This window comes from Sus scrofa, chromosome X, assembly GCF_054392235.1.
Source record: "Sus scrofa isolate SSC_HxYL_T2T_F1_AM1 chromosome X, Sscrofa_HxYL_maternal_Yorkshire_Landrace_v2.0, whole genome shotgun sequence".
Taxonomy (NCBI): domain Eukaryota; kingdom Metazoa; phylum Chordata; class Mammalia; order Artiodactyla; family Suidae; genus Sus; species Sus scrofa.
In genome coordinates, this window is record NC_139401.1 from 74,339,623 (window position 1) to 74,363,806 (window position 24,184).

The 24,184-nt window shown below is 40.5% G+C and overlaps 2 pseudogenes; both read right to left on the reverse strand.

The window, feature by feature from the left end:
• Positions 1-15,279: 15,279 nt before the first annotated feature.
• On the reverse strand, positions 15,280-19,563 carry LOC100520879 (PWWP domain-containing protein 2A-like; annotated as a pseudogene).
• Positions 19,564-20,833: 1,270 nt separating this feature from the next.
• Positions 20,834-21,364, reverse strand: LOC100520415 (proline-rich protein 13 pseudogene; annotated as a pseudogene).
• Positions 21,365-24,184: the final 2,820 nt, after the last annotated feature.

The window sequence follows — 24,184 nt, forward strand, 5'->3', positions numbered from 1 at the left end:
AGGGCTCCAGAGACGCAGCAGATCCTATTGCACCTCAGTGGGAACTCCTGCAGTTGGATTCTTAATCCACTGTGCCACAGTGGGAACTTCAATTTGTTGTTTTTAATGGTGGATGATTTAAAAGTCAAACTTAATTTTTAATGCTTTATTTCCCATTGTTCTTAAAATTAGAAAGTAATCTTTTATCCTGAGATTTATTGCATAATCAACATTTCCTTCCATTAGTTTCTTTTTCATAATTTTATTTTTTTTTTCTTTTTACGGCTGAACCCAAGGCATATGGAAGTTCCTGGGCTAGTGGTCAAATTGGAGCTGCAGCTGCTGGCCAATTCAGGATTTGAACCATATCTGTGATCTACATATACCAAAGATCGGGTAACGCCAGATCCCCAACCCACTGAGCAAGGACAGGAATTTAACCCACATCCTCATGGATACTAGTCAGGTTCTTAACCCAGTGAGCCACAATGCAAACTCCCATAATTTGATTTTTTTTTTACATATCACTACTTTTTTTTCCTAATTGGAATTTATTTTGTATGGTATGAGAGTATTTTTTTCTTTGGTATCTGCTCTATTCCATTAATCTGTCTTTTCATTCTTGTGCTAATATCAAGTTGATTTAATTTTTTAGCTTATATTAAATTGTAACATCTGACAAGACTAGCCTGCACACCTCTTTTCTGTTTTCCATTTTTTTTTCTTGGCTGTGCCTGTGGGATATGGACGTTCCTGGGCCAGGGATCCACCCAAGCCTCTGCAATGACAACGCCAGATCCTTACCATTCTGTGCCACAAGGGAACTCCTTTTTTCTATTTTTAAGCTATTTAATTTTTCAGAGGAACTTCAGGAAAATTTTGTTACATTTTCCCTTTTTATTCCCAAATTTTACATTGGGTTATTGATTGCAATTGTGCCATGTATGTCATTTTTCTTGACTCACTTATTTACACATTCATACCTCTTAGTAAATTTTTCTTTTTTTTTTTCTTTTTGCTTTTTTAGGGCCACACCTGTGGCATATGGAGGTTCCCAGGCTAGGGGTCTAATTGGAGCTACAGCTGTTGGCCTATGCCACAGACACAGCAATGCCAGATCAGAGCCTTGTCTGCGACTTATACCACAGCTCATGGCAATGCTGGATCCTTAACCTACTAAGATTCGTTTCCGCTGCACCACAATGGGAACTCCAGTAAAGTTTTCTTTATAAAGATTCTATATGGTCCCTGTTAAAATTATTATTCAGTTTATAATCTTAGTTCCTTTGGAATCCAGATAAATACATTTTGTTTTGTACCTCTTATGTGCTAAACACTGGACCATATGTTCATATGTATTATTAGTAATTTTCACAAGAACCCTGCATAGTAGGGATTTATCATCCCCATTTTAGAGATAAAGAAACGAAGACTCCGAGAGATTAAGTGGCTTGTCCAAGACCACAAAGCTATTTAATATCAGGACTCCCTTGATTAAATATTTAATTTTCTTATTGTGGAAGTGGTCTTTCCCAAATATGCTTTCTATTGTTTTAATTGGTTATTGCTGGGAGCTAGAAAAACTATTTTAAAAATATTTCATCCATCCTATCTATCTATCTATCTATAATTTATTCATTTATGATAGCCAAAACAAGCTTTATTTTTTCCACTTGGTCCATGGACTGAGAGAGTTCTATGGTGGGTAGTAAGATGTCTTCTGCTGGAGGAAGAGGCTCTGGCAGAAGCCCCACTTTAAGGGAATTAGGTGATGGTGGGGACACTGGGCTTGGGAGGCTCCTAGTTACCAAACTTGAGAGTGAGCTTTTTCCAAGAGATTCTCCACCAGACAGACTTGAGGCTGGTCAGATTGTGGAGCTTGATCATGTGGTGGCCCAACTTCTTAGTAAGTTTCAGCTCCTACCAGGAAGTGATTTTGCAGAAAGTCATGGAGATGGGGATATGTGTGGCTCAAGAACCCAAGGTATGCAAATCTAGCAGGACCTGGTTAAGGTTCTTCTCCAGGGCCATGGTAGATTCCTTGGTATCCAGCATGCAACCCCACATGTCTTAGGATGGTTTCTGCACATACTTGGCTGCTACACTGGGTTTATATCTTCAAGGGACATTTGGAGCCCTTGTGCTTCTTCACCAAGAATTTGTCCACACTATGTATAGTATCATGTAGTCTACATACAGTGAAAGTTTAATCTCGTCTCTTCCTATTTGGATGCCTTTTATTTCTTTTTTTTTCTGATTGCTGTGGCTAGGACTTCCAATACTATGTTGAACATCAGTGGTGAGAGTGGGCATCCCTGTTTTATTCCATATTTTAGTGGGAAGGCTTTTAATTTTTCTCCATTGAGTATTATATTTGCTGTGGGTTTGTCATAAATGGCTTTGATTATTGTAAGGAATGTGCCCTCTATACCCACTTTGGTGAGAGTTTTTATCATAAGTGGATGTTGGGCTTTGTCAAATGCTTTTTCTGCATCTATCGATAAAACTGTCACTGTATGCAGATGACATGATACTATACATAGAAAACCCTAAGGACTCAACCCAGAAACTACTTGAACTGATCAACAAATTCAGCAAAGTAGCAGGATATAAGATTAACATTCAGAAATCAGTTGCATTTCTGTATACTAACAATGAAATATTGGAAAAGGAATATAAAAATAAAATACCCTTTAAAATTGTACGTCAAAAAATCAAATACCTGGGAATATACCTGACCAAGGAGGTAAAGGACTTACATGCCGAGAACAATAAAACATTAATCAAGGAAATTAAAGAATATGTAAAGAAATGGAAAGATAGTCCACGCTCCTGGATTGGAACAATTAATATTGTAAAAACGGCCATACTACCCAAAGTGATCTACAGATTCCATGCAATCCCTATCAAATTACCCATGACATTTTTCACAGAACTAGAACAAACAATCCAAAAATTATATGGAACCATGAAAAACCCAGAATTGCCAAAGCAATCCTAAGGAACAAAAACCAAGCAGGAGGCATAACTCTTCCAGACTTCAGGCAATATTACAAAGCCACAGTCATCAAAACAGTATGGTACTGGTGCCAAAACAGACATACAGACCTATGGAACAGAATAGAGAACCCAGACACCTATGGTCAATTAATTTTTGACAAAGGAGGCAAGAACATAAAATGGGAAAAAGTTTATTCAGCAAGTCTTGCTGGGAAACCTGGACAGCTGCATGCAAAGCAAAGAAACTAGAACACACCCTCACACCATGCACAAAAATAGACTCAAAATGGCTGAAAGACTTAAATATAAGACAAGACACCATCAAACTCCTAGAGGAGAACATAGGCAAAACATTCTTTTTTTTTTTTTGTCTTTTTGCTATTTCTTGGGCCGCTCCCACGGCATATGGAGGTTCCCAGGCTAGGGGTCCAATAGGAGCTGTAGCCACCAGCCTACGCCAGAGCCACAGCAACGCAGGATCCAAGCCGTGTCTGCAACCTACACCACAGCTCACGGCAACACCGGATCGTTAACCCACTGAGCAAGGGCAGGGACTGAACCTGCAACCTCATGGTTCCTAGTCGGATTCGTTAACCACTGCGCCACGACGGGAACTCCAGGCAAAACATTCTCTGACATTAACCTTATGAATATTTTCTCAGGTCAGTCTCCCAAAGCAACAGAAATAAAAGCAAGAATAAACCAATGGGACCTAATCAAACTGACAAGCTTTTGCACAGCAAAGGAAACCAAAAAGAAAACAAAAAGTCAACTTACAGGATGGAAGAAAATAGTTTGAAAAGATGAAACTGACAAGGGCTTAATCTCTAAAATATAAAAGCGATTTATGCAACTCAATAGCAAAAAAGCCAACAACCCAATGGAAAAATGGGCAAAAGACCTAAATAGACATTTCTCCAAGGAAGAGATACAGATGGCCAACAAGCACATGAAAAAATGCTCAACATCCCTGATGATTAGAGAAATTCAAATCAAAATTACCATGAGATACCACCTCACACCACTCAGAATAGCCATCATTAATAAGTCCACAAATAACAAGTGCTGCAGGCGTTGTGGAGATAAGGGAACCCTTTTGCACTGTTGGTGGGAATGTAAGCTGGTACAGCCACTATGGAGAACAGCATGGAGGTACCTTAGAATTTAAACATAGAAGTACCATATGACCTAGCAATCCCAATCTTGGGCATATATAAGGACAAAACTCTACATAATAAAGACATGTGGGAGTTCCCATCATGGCTCAGTGGTTAACGAATCCAACTAGGAACCATGAGGTTGTGGGTTCAATCCCTGGCTTTACTCAGTGGGTTAAGAATATGGCATTGCCGTGAGCTGTGGTGTAGGTCGCAGGCGCGACTCAGATCCCACATTGCTATGGCTCTGGCGTAGGCCAGGCAGCTACAGCTCTGATTCAACCCCTAGCCTGGGAACCTCCATATGCCATGGGAGCAGCCCAAGAAATGGCAAAAAAAAAACCCCACAAATACAAAAGCAAAAAACACATGCACCCACATGTTCATTGCAGCTCTATTCACAATAGCCAAGAGCTGGAAACAACCCAAATGTCCATTGACAGATGACTGGATGAGGCAGGTATGGTATATATACACAATGGAATACTACTCAGCCATAAAAAAAGAATGAAAGAATGCCATTTGCAGCAACATGGATGGAACTAGAGACTCTCATACTGAGTTAAATAAGTTAGAAAGAGAAAGACAAATACCATATGATATCACTTATAACTGGAATCTAATATACAGAATAAATGAACCTTTCCACAGAAAAGAAAATCATGGACTTGGAGAAGAGACTTGTGGCTGCCAAGAGCGGGGGAGAGGGAATGGGATAGATTGGGAGCTTGGAGTTAAGGGATGCAAACTATTGCTCTTGGAATGGATTTACAATGAGATCCTGCTGTGTAGCATTGAGAACTATGTCTAGATACATCGCAACACAACACTGGGAGGCAAATTATGCATACATGTATATGTAACTGGGCCCCCATGCTGTACAGTGGGAAAAAAAAGTGTGTTGGGGGAAATAACAATAAAAAATAAATTAAAAGAGGAATTGGTCCACACTCTCTGGCACCATATCTTTTCGATCAAAGTAGAAGGTCCAGGAGTTCCCTGATGACCTAGCAGTTAAGGTCTCAGCATCATCACTGCTGTGGCTTGGATTCAATTTCTGGCCCAGGGACTTCCACAAGCTGCCAGCATGGCAAAAAAAAAAAAAAAAGTCCAGAGAGAGATAGCTATAGGAAACTGGGAGATGCAGGTTCACCAGACTGCAGCTGTTCCTTGCAGACACTTTTGAAGACATATGTCTCTAGAGACATATCTGAGGACAGCCTAGTGTACAGTGCCTAAATATTTATTTCTAAACTATTAATTCTGAGGAAGTATAATGTAGAAATTAAGAGCATTTTCTATATAGTCAAGCTGTCTTAAATCAAGCTGTATTTAAGATCAGATACTTATTATGTATTCTAGAAGCAAGTTTTTTAATCTCTAATTCTCAATTTCTTCCTGTGTGCATTCCAAATAATAGTAGTATCTACCTTAAAGAATTGTTGTGAGGGCTAAATAAGATGAGGTGTAAAATACTTAGGATAGTACTTGGCACATGGTAAGCACTAACAAAATATTTATTATTAATGGCATTCTAATACTTTTCCAACTGATAGGCTTTCTAGGTAGAGTGTTCATTCATGTTATTAGTGATTTAAAGTCCTTTACAATCTTTGTACTTATTTTTAATTTATGTCTTATCTCAATTATCAAAACATTCCTAACTGTGTTTAGTAAAAATTTTGCAACCATTATAATGGTTATAACTTTAAAAAATCCATTGTTTTATTGTATGTCTAGTGTTCAGTATAATATTGACTATTGATTTAAGGTTGATATTCTTTGTCAGATTAAAAAAGCCATACTTATTCTTTGTTTTCTTTGTTTTTTTTTTAAACCAGGAATGGATTTTTATTTTATTTTATTTTATTTTTTTGCCTTTGTATTTTTAGGGCCACACCTGAGGTATATGGAGGTTCCCAGGCTAGGGGTCAAATGGGAGCTGTAGCTGCCAGCCTACACCACAGCCACAGCAATGCAGGATCTGAGCCATGTCTGTGACCTACACCACATCTCACGGCAACCCTGGATCCATAACCCACTGAGTGAGGCCAGGGATCGAATCCGCAACCACATGGTTCCTAGTCAGAGTCACTTCTGCTTCGCCATGATGGGAACTCCTAGATTTTTATTTTTAGTCATTTTTAAAATGATGGTGTTGGTGTCATTTTTATATTCCTTGTTTCGTGTTTTTTTCCTACACATTCTACATTTTTCTTTCTTTTTTTTTTTTTTTGACTTTTTGCCTTTTCTAGGGCCACTCCCACAGCATGTGGAGGTTCCCAGGCTAGAGGTCTAATCGGAGCTGTAGCTGCCAGCCTATGCTACAGCAACACGGGATCTGAGCCCTGTCTGCGACCTACACCACAGCTCACAGCAACGCCAGATCCTTAACCCACTGAGCAAGGCCAGGGATTGAATCCATAACTTCATGATTCCTAGTTGAATTCTTTAACCACTGCGCCATGATGGGAACTCCTCTACATTTATCTTATCACCTGTATTCTTTTGAGCTACACAAAAAACCTTTCTGGAACATGATACTCTGTGAATAACATAGATATGATGTTACATATTAATAGATTTCCTGATAAAACAATCCTTCCATTCTTGTATTAAACTCTATTTGTGGATGATATATTATTATTTTAATACACTGTTGAATTAGGGGTTTTGAACCTGTATTCTTTTTATTATTATTATTTTTTGGGCTCCACCCACAGCATACAGAAGTTCCTGGGCCAGGGATCAAATCCAAGCCACCAGGGAACTCCTTTGCACTTGCATTTTTTTTTTTTTAATGACTGTACCAGGGGCATGTGGAAGGAAGTTCCTGGGCTGCAGGGTCGGGGAGGGGGGGAAGGGAATCTGAGCCACAGTTATCACAATGCTGGATCATTAACCCACTTCATCAGGCTGGGGATCTACATCTGCAAAGTGACCCAAGCTTAACCCAATGCACCACAGTGGGAACTCCTGCACCTGCGTTGTTTTTTTTTTTTGTTTGTTTGTTTGTTTGTTTGTTTGTTTTAATTAGGGCTGCATCCAAAGCATCTGGAGGTTCCCAGGCTAGGGGTGGAATCAGAGCTGTAGCCACCAGCCTACACCAGAGCCACAGCAATGCAGGATCCAAGCCGCATCTGCTACTACACCACAGCTTACAGCAACACCAGATCCTTATCCCACTGAGCGAGGCTGGGGATCGAATCTGAAACCTCATGGTTCCTAGTCAGATTCATTTCTGCTGTGCCATGATGGGAACTTCCCCACCCCCTTTTTCTTCTTTCTTTCCCTCACCATTTTCTCTTTCCCCTTGGTCCCTTTTCCTCTCCTGAAATCTCTCTCTCTCTCTTCTCCTATTTCTGTCCTACTCTGAGCGAGTGGACAGTGGGCAGTTACAGCATCAATCCTTTCAGCCTGTGAGATCATGCTCACTCTGGCTGGCAACTGCTCACATTGATGGTTGACAAACAGAGATGGGAGAGGCTTGCCTTACAGCATACATATTCTGGTCTAGGAGGCTCTCCCTGGTGGGAGATTTATGAGAGTGATAGAGGTCCAAACCTCATTTTGTGTACTGGCTGGAAGTCTGATTGTCCTAATATTCTCACTTGTATTTTGCTACCACCAAGAGAAGTTCCATTGGGAACAGATTGAAATGGCAGACTTCTATATACTGGTGACAGGTGTATGCATGGATGAGAGTCCCACCTGCGGGTTGCAGTCTCACAAGTGACATACAACTAGGTGGTTTCTTGGCTTGATCACCCCGGTGGGCAGTGACAGGGTACTTCCTCCTTCACTGGCCCTTTCTGGAAGCACACAAGTTGGTGCTTGAATAGACACCTGCAGGGGGTGGGTTAAAATGGCAATTTCTTTACGTCTCTTTCTCTTTTTCAGTCTTTTCTGTTCCTCCTCCCTTTATCTCTCCCTTGTTCCTCAACCCTATACTCTGATACACTTGATCCTGAAAACTTCTTGCTTGTGTCTTTAAGTTTCGTCATTGGTAACTTTGTTTGTCCAACTGCTCCTGCTAGTCTATGCCAAGACTGTGGGCACGGTGGAGCACTTAAGCCTTGAAATACAAACATAGCCTGCATTGCCTGAGACTCCAGCCTTAGGTTACCTAATGGGATTTTAAAGATAAAAAAAAGAGTTCCCATTGTGGCTTGGTGGTAACTAACCCGACTAGTATCTATGAGGATTCAGGTTTGATACCTGGTGTTACTCAGTGGGTTAGGTATCCCGCAAGCATTGCTGTGGCTGTGGATCCAATTCAACCCCTAGCCTGGGAACTTCCATATGCCACATGTGCAGCCCTTAAAAAAAAAAAAAAAAAAAAAAAAAGAACAAAATGAGGAACTTGCATTTTACTTTTTTTTTTTTTTTTTTTTTTTTTTTTTTGTGTGTGTGTGTGTGTTAGGGCCACGCTTGTGGCATATGGAGGTTTCCAGGCTAGGGTGTTGAATAAGAGCTACAGCTGCTGGCTCACACCACAGACACAGCAATGCCAGATCTGAGCCAAGTCTGCAAACTACACCGCACTCTCGGCAGTGCTGGGTCCTTAACCTGCTGAGCAAAGCCAGGGACCGAACCTTCAACATCATGGTTCCTAGTCAGATTCTCTTCCGCTGCACCAGGATGGGAACTCCTACTCTTCTGCCTTTTCAATGAAACTATTCTGCATGGGGGTTCAGGAACTATTTTATCCATCTGTATGTAGTACTTATACTGAGGGGGAAAAAGAGGCCTGTTTATTTGTATTTATTTATTTATTGTCTTTTTAGGGCTGCACCCTCAGCATATGGAAGTTCCTAGGCTAAGGGTTGAATAGGAGCCGCAGCTGCCGGCCTACACAATAGCCATAACAACTGGAGATCTGAGCTGCATCTGCAAGCTACACCACAGCTAATGGCAATGTTGGATCCTTAACACAGTGGGTGGGGCCAGGGATTGAACGTGCATCCTCATGGATACTAGTCAGGTTTGTTACCAATGAGCCATAATGGGAATTCTGAGGCCTTTTTAAATTCAAGTGGAAAAACTATGAGATCTCTGGTTCTGATAGTCTTTTTTTCTAAAAAGATTTTAATTTTTTTCTATTATACTTGATTTACAATGGTTCTGTCTGTCTTTAGGTAAAATTAACTTGTAAATGAGCTGTATCTATTTTTATTTGGCACAAAGGAAATTGAATATTTGTATAAACTCTCAGAAATAAATATAAAAATAACTCACCAGAGTACATCTCAGGTTCATGTGATATGGGAAATATTCAATGTTGAATTAGTATCTGGTATTAAAGCTAGCTTAAGCTTGTGGGTTTAGTTAATGTAAACCTATCTTTGGAATCATCAAGTATAATATTTGAATTGTACCTAGGGTTACTGAAAGTCAATAAGTGTATATTATTTCTGATATAAAATCTTTCAACTAGGAAAATAATCTGATTTGATTAATTTTTAAAGTAAATATTACTGAGATAAGAGGTTTTTTTTGTAAACTCTACAGGAATAATTATGTTTTGGAAATGTCCATCTAAAATATTTCCTCCAGGAATTCTCTTGTGGTGCAGCAGATTAAGGATCCGAAATTGTCACTGTAGCAGCTCAGGTTGCTGCTGTAGCTGTGGGTTCAATCCCTGCCCTGGGAACTTCTATAAACTCTGGACTCAGCCAAAAAAAAAAAAACAGTCCCTCCAATTATTGATAACTTGAAGCTAAATTAAGTTAAATGATAAGAATTTACTGAATATCCAAGCCATTTCAATAAGATAAAATATTGGAACATTAATTGCTAAAAAGATCTAAATTTATCTACTTTCGTCTTTTCTTTTTTTCCATTTAAGGTCTGCACTTGTGGCATATGGAAAGTCCCAGGCTAGGGGTCAGATCAGGGCTGCAGCTCTTGGTCTACACCACAGCCATGGCAATATGAGATCCAAGCCACAACTGCGACCTACACCACAACTTGGGGCAATGCCAGATCCTAAATCCACTGAGCGAAGCCAGGGATCAAACCTGCATCTTCATGGATACTAGTCAGTTTCTTAACCTGCTGAGCCATGGGAACTCTTGCTTTTGTCTTCTTATGAGGGAAAAACTAAAGATGTTCGGTGCCACCTTGAGATGTTCCCTTCCAATCTACAGAATGCTAATGTAAAAGACAATTCATGGTTGCTTATGGATAGTAGGATGTGTATTTTCATAAAATAAGGTATGAAGAATGGAAATGCATTTTATTGAAAGGAAAAGGGTGAGTTTGTCCTAGAGCTGGCTGTTTCTGAATGGGAAAAGAATAAGGGACAAAATAATGCTACAGGAAGTTGCAGAAGGTTTGCAGAAAAGGAACATTGGGGAAAGAGTTTCATAAGTGGCCAGGATTTTCTATTTTTTTTTTTTTGTCTTTTTGCTATTTCTTTGGGCCGCTCCTGCGGCATATGGAGGTTCCCAGGCTAGGGGTCCAATCGGAGCTGTAGCCCCCGGCCTACGCCAGAGCCACAGCAACGCGGGATCCGAGCCGCGTCTGCTACCTACACCACAGCTCACAGCAACGCCGGATCGTTAACCCACTGAGCAAGGGCAGGGACCGAACCCGCAACCTCATGGTTCCTAGTCGGATTCGTTAACCACTGCGCCACGACGGGAACTCCAGGATTTTCTAAAGTTGTATTAAATGAATTTTATTAAGAGTAGGCTATACAAGACTGGATTTGGTTTCTTTCTCTCATAAAAGAACAAAGTTTTCCTGGAATGCTGTTCTATTTTTTTTTTTTTTTTGTCTCTTCTAGGGCCACAGCCATGGCATTATGGAGGTTTCCAGATTAAGGGTATAATCAGAGCTGTAGCTGCCAGCCTATACCAGAGCCACAGCAAGACCAGATCCGAGCCACATCTGCGACCTACACCACAGCTCACAGCAATGCCAGATCCTTAACCCACTGAGTGGGGCCAGGGACTGAACTCGAATCCTCATAGATACTGGTTGGGTTTGTTTACTGCTGAGCCATGACAGAAGCTCCGAGACCCCATTCTTGAAAGGCACACACAGGCTTTCATGTGCACTTAGTCCCAGGGCAAAGCAGAGACTCCATAGGAATCTGGATCAGACCTGGCTGCAGTTCTTGAAGGATCTCCTGGGAAAACAGGGGGTGAAAGTGTCTTGTTGTGGGGGAAGGACATTGGAGGCAAAGGTCTTGGGAATAATCATCATTATGTTTTCCTCCAGAGGTGGCCATTTTGGAAAAATCTGGCCCCACTCATCAGTGTTGAGAAGCCCCAGGCCAAACAAAAATCTAAAAAAAATCCAGGGATCACAGGCCCACCAATCAGCAAACAAGCTACCTAAAGGCCCCCCCAGGCACATACCCACCTTAAATCTCACCCAGACAAAGCCCCACCCACCAGAGAGATGAGAATCAGCTACACCTACCAGTGGGCAGGCACCAGTTCCTCCCATCAGGAAGCCTACAGCAATCCCCCATACCAACTTCAGCCACAAGGGGGGGGTTAGATATCAGAAATAAGAGAGGCTACAACTCTATTTGTCTGAAAAAGGAGACCACGACAGAAATCTATACAAAGTGAAAAGGCAGAGAATTATGACTCAGATAAGAGAGCAAGAAAAATCCTGGGAAAAACAGGTAAGTGATGTGGAGATTATCAGCCTCCATGAAAAAGACTTTAGACTGATGATAGTGAAGAAGATTCAAAACATTGGAAATAAACTGGAGGCACAGAGTGATAAATTATAAGAAATATTGAGCAGAGAAATGCAAGAGTTAAGGATTAAACAAGCAGAGATGCAAAATAAAATAATGGAAATAAAAAATTCATTAGAAGCAAACAACAGCAGAATACAGGAGCCAGAAGAATGAGTAAACGAGGTGGAGGACAGACTAGCAGGAATCACTGACGTGGAACAGAAAAGAGAAAAAAGAAAAGAAATGAAGACAATCTAAGAGAACTCTGGGACAATGGCAAATGCACCAACATCTGTATTATAGGGGTGCCATAAGAAAAGAGAGAGAAAGGGACAGAAAAAAAACCTTTGAAGAGATAATAGCTGAAAACTTCTCTAATACAAGTAAAGGATCATTCACTCAAATAGAGGAAGCACAATGAGTCCATATAAAATAAACCCAAGGAGGAACACATATTAATCAAGACATATTAATTAAACTGACCAAAATTAAAGACAAAGAGAAAATACTGAAAGCAGCTAGGGAAAAGAAACTAGTAACATACAAGGGTACCTGGAAAAGGTTATTAGCAGATTTTTCAGCAGAAACTCTGCAGGCCAGAAGGGAGTGGCACAATATACTATAAGTGATGAAAGGAAAAAACCTCCAACCAAATTACTCTACCCAGCAAGGCTCTCATTCAGATTTGTAGGAGAAATCAAAAGCTTTAACAAACAAGCAAAAGCTAAGAGAATTCAGCACCACTAAACCAGCTTTACAACAAATACTAAAGGAACTTCTTTAGGTGGAAAAGAAAAGACCACAACTAGAAGCAAAAATATTACAAACGACAAGGCTCACCAGTAAAGGGATACATATAGCAAAGGTAGGAAATCATCCACACACAAATATGCTACCAACATCAGAAACCATGAGAAGAGGAGAGTGCAAATGCAGGACACTGGAGGTGCACTTGCAATTAAGAGGCCAACATCTTAAAACAATCTTGTATATTTATAGACTCCTATATCAAAACTTCAGGGTAGCTACAAACCAAAAATCCACAATAGATACACTCACAAATAAGAAAAAGCAACTTGAATACAACACTAAAGATAGTCATGAAGGAGTTCCCATCATGGCTCAGTGGGTTAAGATCCTGACTAGTATCCATGAGGATGTGGGTTCAATCCCTGGCCTCACTCCATTGCCAAGGCTGTGGTGCAGGCTGGCAGCTATAACTCCAATTCAACCCCTAGCTGGGGTACTTCCTTATGCTGCAGGTGAGGTCCTAGAAAGCAAAAAAAAAAAAAAAAAAAAAAAAAAAAAAAAAGTCATCAAACCACAAGAGAAGAGAATAAGAGATAAGGGGCAAAAAAAAAGACCAACAAAAACAAATCTGAAATAGTTAATAAATGACAATGAGGTCGAGTGGTTTAGTGATGGGAGTAGTTTTATAGAAATGGGAATCTGAAAGGCAGGGTATGCCATAGTTAGTCTAGATGAAGTAATAGAAGCCAAGGCCCTGCCATCCCAGACATCACTCAAGAAAGCTAAACTAATTGCTTTAATGAGAACCTTACAATTTAAGGAGGGATAAGAAATTAAATTTTTTTACTGATCCTAAATGCTACATGCTGATGCTGCCATCTGGAAAGAAAGAAGAATGTTAACTGATAGAAATTCCTCCATAAAACGTGAAGATTTGATTCTGGCTCTTTTAGAAATAGTACAGCTCCTGACCCAGGTAGCAGTAATCCATTGTAGGGGCAATCAGAGGATGGATCTTTTTTTGTGTCAAGGGAACAGGAAAGCTGATGAAGTTGCAAAACAGATATTTAGATTGCAGGAGCTTGAGCAAATTATGGGCCTAGGAAATGCACCTCCCCCGCCCCCTGCCACCCCGACTCCCTAGCCTTCGCCAATATTAAAGGAAGCACACACAGGCTGGTATAAAAAAGAGGGTAAGGCTCTAATCCATGAGGCCCAACAATGGAAATTCACTAAGAGCTCACACGATGCCATTCACTGCAGGAGAGATGCCCTATAGGACTTGATGCAAAAGGCCTTTTTAGGAAAGGGGCTTAAAAGAACAGGAAAATGAGAAATTCTTGCTTGTAATTTATGTGCCATAATAACCCACAGACCCATCCAATCCCCCCTCTGTTACTCAGGCAAATTCAACATTGAGGGGCATATTTGGGGGAAGACTGGCAATTAGATTTCACCCAAATGCCCCCACCATCAGGATATAAATATCTTCTGGTATTTGTTGATACTTTCACAGGATGGGTTGAAACCTTCCAAAACTTATCTGAAAAGTCTATGGAAGTCTGTAAGTCCCATTAGAATACAGTTGATTTACAATGTTATGCCAATTTCTGCTGTACAGCAAAGTGACCCAGTCATACATATACGTATGTATATATGTATATACACACACATTCTTTTTCTCATATTATCTTTCATCAGGAGAAATTTGACCAAATTTAGCAGTCAACTATTAACATATCCAAAGACAAACCTATCTAAACTCCCAACCCAGAAGTTTGAAAGTTTTTAAACCTCCATTAGACAAAAGAGAGTGATAATTCAAACCTAGCCAGCCTTGATAGCCTTAATTCCCCAATACTGGGCTATTTCCTCAGTCGGCAACTCAAGAGCAAGCATCTCAGTTCGTGGAACTACAAAGTATCAAACTCTTGTGCCATTAGCACATAGAACAGCTAAGTGTTCATTAATTAAAAAACAAGTAGTCATTAAACATCCACACTATTCCCCCCCAGCTCACCTGCCCTTACTATGATCCCAAATATGCCATGGCAGTGACAGGCTATATTTTGTATGTGTATTATGTATCTATGTGTAGATATACACATATACACAGTACTAGGTAGAAATGGAAATTAACAGTCCCTGCAAAAATTCATTTTCAGTTGAGGCTATGGCTCCTATGCCTTGGGATGATTTTAGATTTCAAAACTGAAAAATACTGCTAAAACCTCACTTCCTTAAGACAAAATTTGATTGCTTGTTCAGTTTAAGCTTCTCAATCTAAAAATGGCTATAAGGTTAAGAATAAAAAAGCAGCCAACCGAGTGCAATTTCTCTCTCCAGTTTGGCCAAGCTATTTCATAGACTAGAAAATCTGTGGTGCCTTCCAAAGGTTCGTGCCTACCTTGCTGTCCATGGTTTTTTTTTTTTTTTTTTTTTGTCTTTTTGCCTTTTCTTGAGCTGCTCCCTTGGCACATGGAGACTTCTAGGCTAGAGGTCTAATCGGAGCTATAGCCACCGGCCTACGCCAGAGCCACAGCAACGTGGGATCCGCGTCTGCAACCCACACCATAGCTCATGGCAACGCCAGATCCTTAACCCACTGAGCAAGGCCAGGGAACGGACCCGCAACCTCATGGTTCCTAGTCGGATTCGTTAACCACTGTGCCACGACGGGAACTCCCATGTTCATGTTTCAAACAGTGTCAACGGAGCCCGAAATTTAGGGGTCAGCTGCTTGGCAGCCTTAGCTGCCTCTGCGATACCCTTGTGATACAGGCCCTTTCTCTTCTTATTAAAGCATGACTGGAAGTTTTCTAAAAAGGGGGAGAATTTTGAAAGAGCCAGGAAAGATGTTGGAGACCCAAACCATGAAATATGGCCTTCCTGTCAGACTAAAAGGCCATTATCTTTCTGGCTCACAGTTATAGTAAGTATACTGGCTGGCCACCAGGGGAAGCCATATATCTTGGTCCAAACAATGTCCCCTATACATATGGTTCTGCCATCTGGTGTGATGCACTTAGAGATGTTTTTGGAAAAGACTTTCATTTTCAAGGAATTACTGAGCTTTTTCTCTTCGTTTGAAGAGGAGGTAGTGGAGGAGGTGGAAGGTGCATGCATATGCCCTGGAGGAAAATCAAAGCTTTCACAACTACACTCAGAGTTGGAAGATTTCAAATCATCTGTACTATAAATGCTACACACTGAAGCACTGAAAGAGTCAGATTGCTTTCGATTTGGGGTCATGTAAACAGAGATATTGCTTTCATTGGCCTTTTTCACCAGAGTCTGTGGTTCATCATGTTTACCAGGGACAAGCACTTCAGTTGTGTCCTGAACCTCAGGGCCTTTGGAAGGACTCTGATTTTCTGAAGGGGCCTTGCTGGCTAAGCAGGTAGAGGTGCAGCTGGACTGGGGCTTGTGTGCCATCTTGCCACTCTGCATTTTCTCCAGTCCTTCCTTTCTTCAGAGAAGAGTTATTTTCTTCATTCCTGTACCTCTGTGGTTTTAAATGAACCCGGGGTGGAAGGGAACCTGACCTAGGATTCTGATAACCATGTGTTAAATGGACTTTTGAATGTGCATTTCTGCCTTTTTTTTTTTAAGGGCTGCATCTGAGGCATATGGAAGTTCCCAGGCTTGGGGTCAAATCAGAGTTACGGCTGCCAGCCTACTCCATAGCAACGCAGGATCTGAGCCATGTCTGAGACCTACACCACAGCTCACGGCAACGCCAGATCCTTAACCCACTAAGCAAGGCCAGGGGTTGAACCCACATCCTCACGGATCCTGGTCTGGTTCGTTAACCACCGAGCCACGAAGGAAACTCCTGAATGAACATTTCTGGACATAGAGACGTCTTTGCTTTTTCTGTGCCTTTTTTCAATTTTCAACACTTCCTAAGATTTTGCACGATCCATGTTCTTGCTCTGGAGCGCTTTTTTATTTTTATTTTTTTAATTTTTAATTTTTTTTTTTTTTGTCTTTTTGCCTTGTCTTGAGCCGCTCTTACAGCATATGGAGGTTCCCAGGCTAGGGGTCCAATCGGAGCTGTAGCCACCAGCTTATGCCAGAGCCACAGAAGCGCCAGATCCGAGCTGCATCTGCCACCTACACCACAGCGCATGGCAACACTGGATCCTTAACCCACTGAGCAAGGCCAGGGATCAAACTGGCAACCTCATGGTTCCTAGTCGGATTTGTTAACCACTGTGCCACGCCGGGAACTCCTGGAATGCTTTTTTAGTACTTAACCAAGCTTTTGATGAATTTGCCTGAGCAGAAACTTTGAGTATTCTGCCTCTGCCTTGAGCAATATTTGAAACCTTAACCATAGCATTTCTTTTCTGGCTTTCGTTTTGGTTTTTCCCATGCACTTTATGGTCCGTTTTCAGTTTTTTGTTCACAGTAGTTACACTTTCATTTCTCCTTTTTTTATCTTCATATTTAGAAAAGTCACTTGCACTATTACCTTTTCTAATTTCTTTTTTTTCCCCAGCAACAACACTGTTTTTACATTTGTCACACAAGACTTGCCTGGGTTGTAGTTTAATAGCATTCATTAAACTCAGTAGGTTCTTCCGTGTACAGTCTTCGCTTGGGTCGCTTACTTTTCCCAGGAGGTGGCTGAGGTATTGATTAGTTATATGTGTCTCTGATAAACAAAGGGGGAGGATAGCGAGGCGGTGGTTTGGAAGTCCACAGGCTTTCAGCCAAGCTCAGCTTGGGAGGCGGTACAGAAGAGACATTGGGAACAGCACCATTCACTTCACACTTCACTTCTGCTCCTTCTTGGAATGTATTACTTTGGAGCTGCATGGCTTCAGGTTTATCCTTATATTCCCTTTTGGGAAATATCGTCACAGGGGTCCCATGTGGCCCAAACCTTTTGGACAGATCCATGAGGACTCCGAAGAACTTCTCCCCAGGCGGAAGGACACAATGAGCGCATCTTCAATGAGGTGGTCCAGCGTGACCTGCACCTCCGAGTGGGGGATTGGTTGCGACACCCCGGACTCCCTGCCCACTGCGCTGGGACTGTGGGCTGGGGCAGCGGTGGTTCTTGGTGCTCCTCCGGAGCCGGAAGCTGCTGGGGTGGCGGCGCAGGGGAAGGTGGAAGGTCTCAGGCCCTTCGTGAGTCACCGCTGCAGCCCACTGGACCACTCAGGCAGGCAGCTCCTTCACCTCCAGCTCTGGCCCCGCCACCTGCGGGCGAGCTCTCCAGGCGGCGACGGTGGCAGCCGGAGTGGGGACTCCTCGGCCTGAGGTGTGAGGACTGCTGCCCGTTGGCCTTGGCGTCAGGCACAGATGCTTCAGTGGCTGCGGCCACGAGGGGGTCAATGCCCACCTCACTGCCAGGAATGGGCTCCATCTCCATCTGGGCCTTTCTGGTGCCCCCTCTCTGGGGGACGCTGCAGTGGCTTGAATGTATCTTTTTGAATTATTTATTTATTTATTTATTTTCCCAGATGTATGCCCGGGAGTTGATTGCTGGATCCTATGCTAATGCTATTTTTAGTTTTCTGAGGAACCTCCATACTGTTTTCCATAGTGGTTGTACCAATTTATATTCCCATCAGCAGTGTAGGAGGGTTCCCTTTTCTCCACCCCTGTCCAGAATTTTTTATTGGTAGAATTATTAATGATGGAAATTCTGACCAGTGTGAGATGGTACCTCAGTGTATTTTTGATTTGTATTTTTGTATGTCTCTAACAATTAGTGATTTTGAGCATCTTTTCATGTGCCTACTGGCTATCCGTATATCTTCTTTGGAGAATGTCTATTTTGATCTCCTGCCCATTTTTTAATTGGGTTGTTGTTTTGTTGTGGTGTTATATGAGTTGTTTGTATATTTTGGAGATTAAGCCCTTGTTGGTTGCATCTTTGCAACAATTTTCTCCTAACACTTAGGTTGTCTTTTCTTTTTTTGTTTTGCATGTTTTATTTATTTATTTTTTATGGTTTTCTTTATTGTGCAAAAGCTTGTAAGTTTGATTAGGTCCCATTGCTTTATTTATTTATTTTTTATTTCTATTGCCTTGGGAGATTGACCTAAGAAAGCATTGGTACAATTGATGTCAGAGGATGTTTTGCTTATATTCTCTTCTGGGAGTTTTATGGTGTCATGTCTTATGTTTACGTCTTTAAGCCATTTTGAGTATTTTTGTGCGTAGAGTGAGGGTGTGTTCTAGTTTCATTTATTAACTTGCAGCTATCCATTTTCTGAGCCCTATTTGCTTAAGAGATTGTCTTTTTCCCTTTGTGTATTCCTGACTCCTTTGTTGAAGATTAATTGACTATGTGTGGGTTTATTTCTGGGCTCTCTGTTCTCTTCCATTGATTTGTATTACTGTTTTTGGACCAGTACAACACTGTCTTGATTACTTTAGTTTTGTAATATTGTCTGAAGTCTGGGAGAATTACCGGCCCTGCTTTTTTTTTCCCCCCCTCGGGATTGGCTTTGGCAATTTTGGGTCTTTTATGGTTTCTTTGATTAATGTTTTGCAGTTCTTAGTATATGAGTCTTTCACCTCCTTGAGTAGGTTTATTCCTGGGTATTTTTTGTGGGGTGGCATATTAAAAGGTACTGTTTTTTAATATTCCTTTTATAATATTTCATTTTTAGTATACAGAAATGCAACCTATTTCTGAAAGTTAATCTTGTATACTGCTACTTTGCTGAATTTGTTTATCAGTTTGAATAGCTTTTGTCTGGAGTCCTTAGGGTTTTCTATGTATAGTATCATGTCATCTGCACATATTGATGATTTTATTACCTCTCTTCCAATTTGGATGCCTTTTATTTCTTTTGTTTGTCTGATTGCTGTGGCTAGGACTTCCAACATTGTGTTAAACAAAAGTGGTGAGAGTGGGCATCCTTGTCTTGTTCCAGATTTTAGTGGGAAGGATTTCAGCTTTTCTCCATTAAGTACTGTATTGATTACGGGTTTGTCATAAATGGCTTTCATTATGTCGAAGTATCTTCCCTCTATACCCACTTCAGTGACCATGTCTATCATGAATGGATGTTGATTTTGTCAAATGCTTTTTCTGCATCTGTTGAGATGATCATGTGGTTTTTGACTTCTCTTTTGTTAATGTGATATATGATGTTGATTGATTTGCATATGTTGAACCATCCTTGTAGATTTGGGATGAATCCCCCTTGGTTGTAGTATATGACCATTTTATGTGTTATTGGATTTATTTATTTTTTATTTTTTTAACTCAATGAACTTTACTACATTTATAGTTGTACAATCATCATCACAACCTAATTTTACATTTCCATCCCAAACCCCCAGCCCATCCCTCCCCCACAACCTATCTCCTTTAGAAACCATGTTTTTCAAAGTCTATGAATCAGTATCCATTCTGCAAAGAAGTTCATTGTATCCTTTTTTTATTACTCAGTGAATTTTATTACATTTATAGTTGTACAAGGATGGTCGCAACCCACTTCCATCTTAAACCCCAGCACATCCCCCCACCCCCCAAACTGTCTCCTTTGGAAACCATAAATTTTTCAAAGTCTGTGATTTAGTATCTGTTCTGCAAAGAAGTTCATCATGTCCTTATTTCAGATTCCACATGTTAGTGATAGCATATAATGTTGGTGTCTCACTATCTGACTAATATCACTTAGCGTGATAATTTCTAGGTCCATCCATGTTTCTGCAAATGCCATTATTTCTTTCCTTTTAAAGGCTGAGTAATATTCCATTGTGTATATGTACCACATCTTCTTTATCCACTCTTCTGGTGATGGACATTTAGGTTGCTTCCATGTCTTGGCTATCACTTATACTGCTGAAATGAACATTGGGATACATGTACCTTTTTGAGTCATGGTTATCCCTGGATAGATGTCCAGGAGTAGGATTATTGGATCAAATGATAATTCTTTTTTCTTTTTCTTTTTCTTTTTTGCTGCAAAACATTTATTTGCCACTAAATCACCCAAGTATGCCACAATCACAAAAAAGGTACAGACTTTTTTTCCATAAATAAATTTTCACAGCATCTCCCCAATCGTTAGTATTACAAAGGAAGAGTAAAGAATCATATTTTACAGATCTCAGACTTGTATTCTGCATTTAGCCCAAAGTTCTCACCATCTTCAGAAAATAGTTCTCCTGCAAAACTCATCAGCTAAAAGTTCTATCCAAACTAGCTTATGGCAATTCTTTCCCCATTTCCTCTAGCCAGTGAGGGATGAACAGCTGAGTGAGGCCCAGATTGTGAGGGTGGAAGGGTAGGACAGGAGGGCTAATTTCCCCCAGGGCAAGATGGCATCTGAAGCTTGATGGGAGAGCAGAACTGGAGAGACTTGAGGGAAGGGTCCAGGCCCTGTATTTAGTCAGAGTTACTGCTGGAAGAGGAGGAGGAGGTGGAATGCTTGCCATGCTTGTGGTGTTTGTACTTCTTTTTATGAGCTTTCTTCTTTTTTCTTCTTCATCTTCTTGTCCATCACCATGCCTGGTCCTACCATGCCAGGAGCCAATGGATTCACAGGAGGCCTGCCATAGGCAGCTGGTGGGTAGGGACCTGAGGGCTGGCATCCTGGATGCCCTGGATATGGCATAGTATAACAAGGCCCACCAGGTGGAAAAGCTGGATTCCCCTGGGGCACTTCCAGGGGAGTGGGAAAGGGGCCTGGAGGAAAGGGAGGATTGGCAGGTGGTGGATAGGCAGGATTGCAACCTCCAGGGTACCTGACCTTAGGGGTTATGGATTTGGCCCTGGCTGCCCGGCATTGGGGTTCCACATGTTCACATGTTCAGGGGTTTTCTCCAGCCTGGGGGCGAAACAAGGTAAGGCAGCTCAGGAAAGATCTTCAAATGCTTATATAGTTATACACACCCTCTTCCCCTTTAAAAAGGACAAGTAGAGACCCTGGCTCCCAGCAATGAAGGGACCTCTCACCCAGGAATGGAGAAAGAAAGAAACTCAAATGATAATTCTATTTTTAGTTTTTTGAGGATAATGGTTGCACCAAGTTACATTCCCACCAACGGTGTATTAGGGTTCCCTTTTCTCCACACCCTCTCTAGCATTTATTGTTTGCAGACTTTTTGATGATGGCCATTCTGGGTGGTATAAGGTGGTACCTCATAGTAGTTTTTTTTTAATTACTCAATGAATTTTATTACATTTATAGTTGTACAATGATCATCATGACCTGATTTTATACCATTTCCATCCCAAAACTCATAGTAGTTTTGATTTGCGTTTCTCTAATAATTAGTGATGTTGAATATCTTTTCATTTGTTTTTTTGGCCATCTGTATTTCTTCTTTGGAGAATTGTCTGTTTAGATCTTGTGTCTAGTTTTTGATGGGGTTGTTTGTTTTTTTGGTATTGAGCTGCAGGAGGTGTTTATATATTTTGGAGATTAATCACTTGTCAGTTGTTCCATCTGCAAATATTTTCTCCCAATCTGTGAGTTGTCTTTTTGTTTTGTTTAGGGTTTCCTTTGTTGTGTAAAACTTTTAGGTTTGATTAGGTCCCATTTGTTTATTTTTGTTTTTGTTGTCATTACTCTACGAAGTAGATCTGAGAAGATATTGTTGAGGTTTATATCAGAGAGTTTTTGACCTATATTTTCCTACAAGACTTTTATAGTATCCAGTCTTCTACCTAGATCTTTAATCCATTTAGAGTTTATTTTTGTGTATAGTGTTAGGGAGTGTTCTAATTCCATTCTTTTACATGTGACTGTCCAGTTTTCCCAGCACCACTTACTGAAGGGACTGTCTTTTCTCCATTGTATATTCTTTTTTTTTTTTTAATTTTTTTTGAACTAGGTATGGAGATGTGTGTGTGTGTGTCCATCCATTGTATATTCTTGCCTCCTTTGTCATAGATTAGTTGACTATAGGTGTGTGAGTTTATTGTTTTTTTACCTTTTTCTTTTCTAGGGCTGCACCTGCAGCATATGGAGGTTCCTAGGCTAGGGGTCCAATCGGAGCTGTAGCCGCCAGCTTATGCCAGAGCCACAGAAGCGCCAGATCCGAGCTGCATCTGCGACTAACACCACAGCTTCTGGCAACACCGGATCCTTAACCCACTGAGTGAGGCCAGGGATTGAACCCGCAACCTCACGGTTCCTAGTCAGATTCATTAACCACTAAGCCATGACGGGAACTCCTTATTTCTGGGCTTTCTATCCTGTTCCACTGATCTATATTTCTGTTTTTGTGACAGTATCACATGGTTTTAAAGACTGTAGCTTTGTAGTATAGTATGAAGTCAGGGAGCCTGATACCTCCAGCTCAATTTTTTTTTTTTTTTTTTTTTAGGATGTCTTTGGCTATTCCGGGTCTTTTGTGCTTCCAAACAAACTTTAAAATATTTTGTTTGAGTTTTGTGAAAAATGTCCTTGATAAGTTGATAGGGATTTCATTGAATCTGTAGAATGTCTTGAGTAGTATAGTCATTTTGGCAATATTGATTCTTCCAATCCAAGAGCATGGTATGTCTTTCCATTTGTTTGTATCATCTTTGATTTCTTTCATCAGCATCTTATAGTTTTCAGAGTGTAAGTCTTTTGTATATTTAGGTAGGCTTATTACTAAGTTTTTTATTATATCTGATGTGATAGTAAATGTGATTTTTTCCTTAATTTCTCTTTCTGGACTTTTGTTGGAAGTACATAGAAATGTAGTCAATTTATATGTATTAATTTTGTATCCTGTGACTTTACCAAATGCATTGATGAGCTCTAACAGTTATCTGGTAGGGTCTAGGATTTTCTACATATAGTTTCATGTCATCTGCAAACAGTGATAGTTTTACTTCTTCCTTTCCAATTTGAATTCCTTTTATTTCTTTTTCTTCTCTGATTGCTGTGGCTAGGACTTACAAAACTATGTTGAATAGTAGTGGCAAGAGTGGACATCCTTGTCTTGTTCCTGATCTCAGTGGGTATTCTTTCACCTATTTACCATAGAGAATTATGTTAGTTGTGAGTTTGTCATTATGGCCTTTATTATGTTGAGGTATATTGAGGCAGGTTCCCTCTATGCCCACTTTCTTGAGGGTTTTTTTTTTAATCAGAAATGGGTGTTGGATTTTGTCAAAAGCTTTTTCTACATCTATTGAGAGGATCATATGGTTTTTATTCTTTGGTTTGTTAATGTGGTATAATACTCTGATTGATTTGTGGATATTGAAAAAATCCTTTCATCCATGGGATAAATTCAACTGGATCATGAGGTACAATCCTTTTAATGTATTGTTGGATTTGGTTTGCTAGTATTTCATTGAGGATTTTTGCATCTGTGTTCATGAGTGATATTGGTCTATAATTTTCTTTTTTGTGGTATCTTTTTCTGGTTTTGGTGTCAGGGTGATGTTGGCCTCATAGAATGAGTTTGGGAGTATCCCTCTTCAATTTTTTGGAATAGTTTCAGAAGGATCAGTATTAGATCTTCTCTAAATGTTTGATAGAATTTACCTATGAAGCCATCTGGCCCTGGAATTTTGTTTGTTCTAAGTTTTTTAATCACAGTTTCATTTTCAGTACTTGTGATTTGTCCATTCATCTTTTCTATTTTGTTTTGGCTTAGTCCTGGAAGATTGTACTTT